This window comes from Dermacentor variabilis, chromosome 8, assembly GCF_050947875.1.
Source record: "Dermacentor variabilis isolate Ectoservices chromosome 8, ASM5094787v1, whole genome shotgun sequence".
Lineage (NCBI taxonomy): Eukaryota > Metazoa > Arthropoda > Arachnida > Ixodida > Ixodidae > Dermacentor > Dermacentor variabilis.
In genome coordinates this window covers 41,478,390-41,487,571 of record NC_134575.1, presented here as the reverse complement: position 1 = coordinate 41,487,571, position 9,182 = coordinate 41,478,390, and the positions used below count along the sequence as shown (strand labels likewise).

The 9,182-nt window shown below is 45.8% G+C and overlaps 1 protein-coding gene across 1 annotated transcript in view; it reads left to right on the top strand.

Moving 5' to 3' along the window:
* The first annotated feature begins 371 nt into the window (after window positions 1-371).
* Window positions 372-9,182, top strand: part of LOC142591371 (uncharacterized) — a 149,750-nt gene continuing 140,939 nt past the window's right edge. The window contains exons 1-2 of the mRNA XM_075703697.1: window positions 372-489; window positions 5,862-5,970. The gene's annotated coding sequence lies outside the window, so the exon portion shown is untranslated. The remainder of the gene's footprint in view (window positions 490-5,861; window positions 5,971-9,182) is intronic.

The window sequence follows — 9,182 nt, the reverse complement described above, 5'->3', positions numbered from 1 at the left end:
ATTTAGAAGCCTGAGGCGCTCGCCTCTACAACTTAGCGCGCAGTTGCGACGCTTGGTGATTGGGTGAAGCTCACAGATGCTCGCAAAACTCCGACTACAGAGCTGGACCACACGAGGCAATGTTTTCAGCGCATGAGCGCTGTCTATTGCAGGGTTTCGGGCAGTCGAAGGTTCCGACTGTAGTGGACGATGGAGGCGCGGTGCGCTTTAAAATTGGGAAATTTCTCTTCAAAGGTTGGCGGTCTCTGCTGCTATCGAATATGGAACAGTTAAAGCCCAAAGACCCAATAAAGTGTATGTTTTTTTTTATTTCTCCGCTATCTTCTGTTGATAGATGCTCAGAGTCAAGGAGTATCCGTCCCACCCGGACACCCACCGCTGTATCGGTGTGCCCTCGAGCCACTGCAAGAAGCACAGGACTCTTGCACTTTCGTGTGTGGCTGCACCGCGGCTTCACTAGCCTTGTTGACCAACACTCGCATCGCAAAGGTACACTTGCTGAACGGGTGCCTCGTGGCAAAGGTTCGGTCGCCCACGCACGCACCAACAGAGGGAAACACGAAGTGTGGTGCTCACTGGTTAACCTCGCATTTTTATTCTTCGGGCTAGTCTTTAGCGCCGAATTGTAAGAGACACGGCGACAAAGAAATAAAAAGGTCGAGTCTAACACACTATCGTTACGTGTGTTTCAACGCCGCGCCAGTGGGTGGGCAATTAAATAGCTGCTAAATTTTTTTCGATGTATACATATCCGGAACCAAGTGGGGTTGTTCCTACGGCGTGAAATTCCAATCGGCGGAAGCGCTTATAACTGGAACGAAAATCTGCTGTCACCCTGTGGTACAGAAATTACATCAAATAAATAATGCTGCAGGAGATGCTGAAGAAATCGAAAAGAGAAAACCCAATCCACAGCTGAGTTTGTATGCTATGGACAGGTTCACAGGAACGTGCAGAACACGCTAGCCAAAAAGAAAAAGAGGTAATTTCCTAGAAAGCATTGGCTCTTTGAATTGCAATAACGTCGGTGTCACTCTTTTTCGCTCGCTAGAACCGCCATTACGATACCGGTGTGTCACGCACTCTTTCATCGCCTACATCAATGCCTTCGGCAATAATCCTGCGGTTCTTATTTCGAGGATATGCAGTTACAACAAGCCGAAACTCTAGCAGCTCAAAGAACCACGGAAGGGGTGCCCAGTGACCGTTACCACATAGTCCCTCATTAATTGGCGCAAGTTAAATTGTGCCACAATGTTTTTTTTTAATTTGCCAGCGTTTGGACACAGATTCCAACGATCCGGCTAATAACACAAAGAATTGCACGTTCTTCGATGCAACAGGGTTTCCTTGAGGATAAAACGTGGTGAATATAAAATTATCAGTGCAGAATGGAGAAAAATCCAACGCCACATGAGGAATATGCCCCACATACGCTACAAGTAAACTGTTGCAATGTTTGGCGCCTAGCAAGAAAGCAGACAACCTAGGTAAGCTGATTGCAAATACTCTTAAATAAACCTGTTAGACAGACTGACAAACCGATCGAGTAACCTTACCAGTGTAGGAATCCTGATTATCTACAATCATGTCTCTAGCTTGTGAAACTACTTTCACATACCAAGAAAGGAACTCGTGAACAATTATTGTCAGTTGACGCGCGTTGACTGTACTGAAGGAAGGAAATTCATCGTGGAGAGCACAGTTCCCTTAATAAAGCAAAGCTTCCTATCCTTTTTATGCGGCCTTTCCTATCGATTAGGTTGGCACAACGCGGTAAAATATCGCCACCCAAGTCGTTTATTTTATAATGATTGTGTAACTTGCGTGCGTGGGGCATGTTTTTGTATAGAGCCCAGATTTAAGCACTTTGTTAAAAAAAATGGTCTCCAATCCACGATGTGAATGTGGCTGGACGGCGAAGCTGTAAACGACAACTACAACGAGTACGCATTGCGACGTAGGTTGAAAATATTCACGTGGCAACATTTACATGCACTTTACCTGATAATTAGCCCACGAGGTTTCGACGGCCTGCGACTTGGCTTGTGGCGGTACTACGTGCACCTATAAGGAGTGCGACCACAGACAGGAGTGAAATTCGCCGTGCCTCGTATGCACGCTGCTCTTCAGGAGTCCCGTCACAGCGCAAATAACTTGCTAGACAGGGTTCTTCTCTTACTTACAGCATTGTAGTTACGTCACTCCCTTTTTCGTAGGCTACAGTCAAGCTGCCGTCGCCGAGGCAGCCTGCGCAATAGTAATATTTACCGGGGAACGTATGCGGGGAGCGCTACGTGCTTTACATTTCATGTAGGCGAAGGAGAGCTTTATCATCAAATATGTGATTCCAGTGCTTGTATTGAATGCAACTTGTTGTTTATTTAAACGGATCCTGTTCTGCATGTCGTACGCGTGATTCCAAAGAATGTATGCCCTGTTCGCTTCACTTTGCTCAGTACTTGTAGCCTCCGCCTTACGGGGGTATGAGCCATTGCATTTGTGGATTTCCGCCGTAGTTGACAGTTTTCTGTCGGCTTTACGCCATCAAGAAGTCCTGGGATCGTAGCCATAGACAGCTTCTTTTTAGATACTTCTTACGTTAAAACTGTTAGTGAAAATAAGTGCCAGGAAATGATCACGTAGGACATATTCTTAGTGATGTCAGCCGGCCAAGTGGCAAACTGCACGCGTAGAACAAGCACGCGCACGTATTCATCATATTTGTGAACGCGACCTGCCAACAGCGGGAGAATGAATCATGGCAGACGGAAAAGAAGCGCCAGCGGTATGTTGTATTCTAACGTTACTTGGAGTGGTGGTGGTGCTTGTCTGACGTCGGCAACAGCTTTGCTCTGCATCCACTTTCACAGGATGTAATGGAGACGAATCCTCCCCCCCCCCCATTTTGTCGTTACGTTAGGATGCTTCAATTGGAATAAGAAACCTATACTCAATCTTTATTGTGACAGCAGCAGAGAACTGGAAACTCAATTTACTGTTTCAATTCACCCCGTTAAGCTGTCTTCAATATTCTCTCAGGATGTCACACTTGTGGAGTAGAAATCGCTTATCAGGCCTAAAGTGGAATATGCGTCACCAATATGGAACCCATATCAAAAATATTTCGTTAGTGCAGTTGAGACCTTCCGAAATCGTGCAGCAAGATACATTCCTTCATCCTACTCATATGACTTAAGCATATCGTCCTTAAAAGAGAAATCTGAGTTACAGTCGCTCTCACACCGTCGTAAGATATCCAGAATCGATCTATTTCCTAAGCTTTTCTACAGTTTATGCCATACACGATTCCACCCACCAGAATAACACAACGCACTGGTCATCAGCTCCAAGTTTTAACACAACGCTCGCACACAACTACCGTTTCTACTTCATCTTTTTCTCTAACTTGAACAGGTTGGAATGCCCTTCCCCCTCAGGATGTATCTACAAATAATCACCATATGTTCATGGCTTACGTAGCTTCTCTTTTGTCATATTAATTATCGTTTCTTGTACAAACTCAGCGTCTAACGTACGTTCTCGCTTGCATGCAAGTTTTCTGCCTTTTTAAAAATGTTCCACTAGTTATAAAAGTGCCCACAAAAAGTCCATTAGCGATGTTTGTTCTGTTTTGCCAATATTATTACTTTTTTTTCTTCTAATTGACAATTTGTCGCGACTATGTATTTGTTTATACGGGGCATCTACCACATTTCAGTGTCCCGTTTGTTGTGAAGTTGAATTGTCGTTGCATGATGTACCCCTCCCCCTATGTCATAACCCTGATAAAGGGGCCTTTAAGGAAATAATCTGACCTGACCTGATGCAGTAGAGCCGAACCCTGATTTCCATTAAACAAAGGACTAGGATTTTCACTCGTCGACAGCGTTTCTTGACAGCTTCTTTTTCGCGTTCTGTGAGAAAACTTGGAGACCCGGAAAAAAAATGAAGGCGGAGGAAAATGCAGTGAGTCGCGATCTGTTGAATTTGATGTTTTCGCATTCGATGCACAGTTCGATATTGGAGATTTAGTGCAAGTCATTGTAAATACGGCAGTGGGAATTTTAGTAGTCATGCTGTCAATCATAGCGGTAGAATTCACCAGTATGCGCAAGGCGACTAAGACAAAACGCTGTTGGCCACGTTGTCGTTTCTCATAGCCACTTCTCTTCAACATTGAGCACCTCTGCCTGCCTTAGTTAGAAACGGTATCGTATGATAACCGCGCCTTAAAACGATATGGCTATGCAATAAGTACGATAGTGCAGTCGATATTCAGGGAAAATGACGTACTATCTGTGACATTAGGCTTTTAACGAGCACCACGGAACTACTTGAAGCGAACTGACTAAGTAGCCAGAAGTTCATGTAACTAATATAAAACAAATAACGCTAAGAACGGGACTAAGGAGTACACATGACGGAGCACCGAAGTCTTGTCCTTCTGCTTAGTCTCGTTCTTAGTATCGTTTGCATTCCAATCCATGCAGCAAACTGCTCACGAACACGCGTTATTCCATGTTACTGCATTCCTGCTGTGACTTTCCGCAGCGCGATGTGTGCAAGAGCCCGAGTAAGCGACCTGCCCATCACTCTACGATTTCGTCTTGAAGAACAGTGGAGTGGGCAGGTATAAGAAAACGGCAGAGATTGGTGCCTGAGGCCACGTGCCTCTGACGTCACCAGACTGCTCGCATCGAAACGAATCGCGGCTCACAGGTGGAGGGCGATCACCATCTTAGCTACCTGGCGCATTTGCTTTGCCGAAGTATTTTCATATGAAACGTAGCTCCCGGGAAGAAATTTACAGGTGCTTCTTTTTTCCATTCGAATAAATAGGCGCTAGAGAGAAGCAGTAAGGCTGATAATGAAAACTATATAAGAAGACGGCTGGTCCTTGATCTGCATGTGGTCCAAAGTTGTCTGAATAAGTTCTCTGCTTACGTACACCATTTTACAGTGGATCTGTTACCGTCTAGTAGGCCCTGATCTCTTCGCCGGACCTAGCAGCCGCGACCCCTCAGACAGACCTCTCAGAGCAGCAGGGAAAGGGGGCGTATGGGCTGACTGCTGAACAGGGAGAACTTGCAGTCGGCGACGTGTGTTTTTTTTTTTTCAAGAAGTAACCCAACAACAGATTTCAGTGCCGTTGCGGCTGTGCTATGGGTAGGCCACGTACACTAGGTGTGACGAACAGGGTCAGCACGAACGAGGCGAGAGGGAAAAGTAACGCCAGCAGTTTGTGGTCTAACGTCGCGTGTGGTGGTGGTGCTTGTCTAACGTCGGTTCTACTTATTTAACGCAGGCAACAGCTTGTATGTAGATCCACTTCCACCGGGTGGAATGGAAGCGGATTTTCCGTGCCGGCATCTTGTCGTTCCAGTAGGGCGGATCAACTGAAGTGTGAAACCAAACTTAGATGTTTCTCACGAAGGGAACGGAGAACTGCAAAATACATTTATTTTTCACTTCACCTCCGTTACGCCTTCTTCAATATCATGCTGTTAGCCGGCCCTCATTTCGCGCTTCAACCATGACGTTAAGGGAACGACCAGGACTCTCGTTCGCGCAATTGCAGTAATGCGAGTACATTTAGCAGCATATTTATAGCAGACCCGGACTACGAGAGGCACTGCTTTCATCCGATGAGCGCTGTGTATAGCAGGGTGTCGGGCAGTCCAAGATTCCATAACTGTAGTTGATGACGACAAAGCGGTGTGCAGGTAAATGAGAAAATTGCTCTTCAAAGGTTGGCAGTCTCTGCTGTCAGGCCCTGCTGCTGTCGCAAACAGAATATTTAAACGCCCCAATTCTAAATAAGGGGCCTTTTTTTTTCTCCCCACTATCCTTCGTTGCAGGCGGCGCCTAGCCAAGGAGTATCAGCCAGAAGCACCGGGCTCCTGAGGTTCTACGTGTGGTTGGAGAGGGGTTTCGGTGCCTTGCCGACCTCGTCGGAAGTCCCAATAGGCACGCTTGCACAACGGCGCCTCGTGGCAGCGGATCGTATTTGCATGAACGGCGTAAGGATAGACACACGCAAACGCGCACGCACGCACACACGGACAGAGGGAAAACACGAAGCGTTGTGCTTTCATGTTAACCCTGCCTTTGTATTCTTCGCGCTAGTGTTTAGCGCTGAATTGTATAGAGACGACGACAATGGAAAAAATGTTAAGCCAAGCATGATATTCTTTGGTGTGTTTCCATGTCGCACCAATATGTCGATGATTCAATACTTCTCAATTTTAATTCAGGCGTACGTGTACTCGTAACCAAACAATTCGCCACAAAACCTGTAGGCAGAAGGAAGACTTTTTATCTCGTTCATGAAGAAATGGGGTTGTTATTACGGCATGAAATTGCATTTGGTGGTGGCATTTAGAGCTAGGGCGAATGTATGTTTACACCCTCTTTTAGAGGAACTATATGAATGCAAAATGGCAGCCAGAGACGCCGAAGGAAGCGAAAAGATAAGTAAATGCAACCTAGAGCTGAAATTGTAAGCTATGGCCTTGTTCTGGCAAGCCAATGTAGATGAGTTCGTTGAAACCTTCGGCTTTGTTAAATGCAACAGTGTCGGTGCGGCTATTTTTGGTTTCAATAGCACCGCGATCAGGATATGTCATATGTGATATGTCGCGCGCTCTTCACTGTTTCATCGTTTGTTTACTGCCTTGGGCACTTATCGCGCTGTTCACAAATGCAGCATCCTCTTACAACAAACCGAAAGTCTTGCCGCTCCAAGAACAATGGAAGAGTTGCCAATTGGCCGTCATGACATATGCTCATATTATTTGGCGCATGATCTATTGCGCCAGAATGTTATCGCAATTGCCAGCGTTTGGACACCGATAACTTCTAACCCCGGTCTCCTGGATATCAGGACAATCAAGTGGGCGTTGCCCAATGCAGCACAGTTCACTTAAATAGGAAAGATGTGGTGAATACACATTTGTGAATACAGAGCCGTATAACGTAAAACTATTCCAATATGTTTCTATTCCAATCTCCTGACGTCAAATTTGCGTAACCGCCGACGCAAGCATCGGGCGGTCACCCGCAGGGTTGTCTGATTAAACTAATGAAATGCTCCCCTCGTTCGTAGGAGGTCACTTTTGTTTGCTTGAAAAACGAATAACATTGCCTGCACTAAGCGGCTTGTCTTGTCTAATTGGCTCACAAGAGGCGAGGAGAATGCTCAAGTGGAGAGGGATTCGATGGGGCCGAGTGACTGCATTGAATATCGATAACCGGATTAAGAAGGTGGTGCCGGCGTCTGCGATTGGTGCGCTTTCTCTTACTTAGCTTGTGATGACTCGTCAACAATCGCGGCGGCATGCAACGGAAGCTTAAGGATGACGCTAAAACAGATCCTCAGCAAAGAAAAGTTGGCAGAACGAGGTCGTAAACGTGCCTAAAATTTTCGAAAACGTTACACGGCCACGCAACAAGTTTTATTACACGCAAATAAACCCATGCTCTCCGGCATGGGCGAGTAGGCAGTTCCCGAGCGATCGGCAGCAGCCATCTTTTATTCCTTTCGGAACGGGGCAGCCTGCAGCTAGTCATAAGAAAACTCAGTTTTGTTCGGCATATTAAAGCATCATTACCGCGTACATGTCAATTTGACGCATGACATAGCGTGACAGGCAGGTGAAGTTGGTGCAGCCCGAAAGGCTTTGACCAATAGCCGAGGGCTAATGGCGAAAAGGCGTCGAATCAGAAATAACTATTTTTATTTTGTTCGGTCAAGTTATGCGTAATCAGAGTGTATACGTCATATCAGATGGGGAGCTATCGCGGTTTTCGTGACGTCGCGTGACAGACAGGTAAAGTGGGGGTGGCCTAAAAAAGTTTTCACCAATCGTGGTGGGCTGATTGCAGAATTGGAATATAAAAATTTGGAATAGTTTTACGTTATAGCGCCCAAGACTACAGATGAATTCAACGCGGCACGTAAAGTACAGGCACCGCAAGCACTACATCTACTATTGGGTTAAATAGACACAGGCGCGTAGTTAGGCGTATAACAAGGAAGAATGCCACCTAGATAACTTGATTTCGGGGAAACTGAATTATACGCGTTATCCTGACTTACAGACCGATCAAGTAGCCTCATTTCCAGCCGACTAGATTAATCTCGTTAGGTTTGAAACCCTTTACACATAACCAGGAAGTATTTCTAGTCAACCATGATTGCCAGTTAGCATGTGTTAGCAGTAGTGACGGAAGGATCCGCACGAAGGGTGTAATCTAGTCAACCTCATTTATGTTCCAGTGTTTGTGAAGTCTGTCTGCCCCGTGTGCACTGTTCTAGTTTTCAGATTGAACATATTTCTCATTTCTAATGAACAGCAAAACTATCTTATGCGAGTTGTGAATTGCAGTTCTGGTATCTATAGATGGCTTATATTCTTCGAACAGCAAAAATCTTGCATCGTGCAAATCTCTTGGTTGTTGGGCGGCAGTCATGATTTGCGCAACGTTTGACACAAGTTACCGATCTTCGCGACCATGTTTAGGAGTCGCGAGCTATATTGTGCCCCTGGGCCGCTGTGTACAGGAAGTGACTGCGCGTATTAACCGAGAAAACGAAATTATTGCGTGGCTTCTTGAAGGAAATTGGAAATAACCGGAAAGAGAAGCGTGTATTCCACGAAACAGTGGCAGCTTTGTTGCACATCTCCGAGCTGACAAGGAAGAAACAAGGCCAAAGACGCGTGCTTCCACGAAATCAGCTGCCTGTCTGTAATCGTAGTGTGGCACTTAGGCCTGTTTCTGCAATGCCAGCCATGTGGTCTTTTTATTGAACGCGTCTTAGTGCTGAATAAAGGTGGGGCATACTCTCCGCGTCGGACGCTTCGCAATGCAACATCTTTATGCGCGTAACAAAGCAAAAATCGTGAAATTGAGCGCTTGTCTTTTAGAGCTGACAACGAAGAACGATTATTGCACAATGCGTTCCAACTCGTAACGGAACGCAGTAGAAGTTGTTTCATTAGCGTTGTCGATAGGTATTTGACAGTGTGAGACGGTCACAAGGACAGCAGTGAGAAACGGCAATAGTATTGTCAAACCTTGATTGAAGAACTGCCAGAGAAAAAAATTAAGATAGCAGAAACAACGGAATAAAAAAACATGGACGGTAATGAAAACCACCGTGAAAAGCAATAAACATG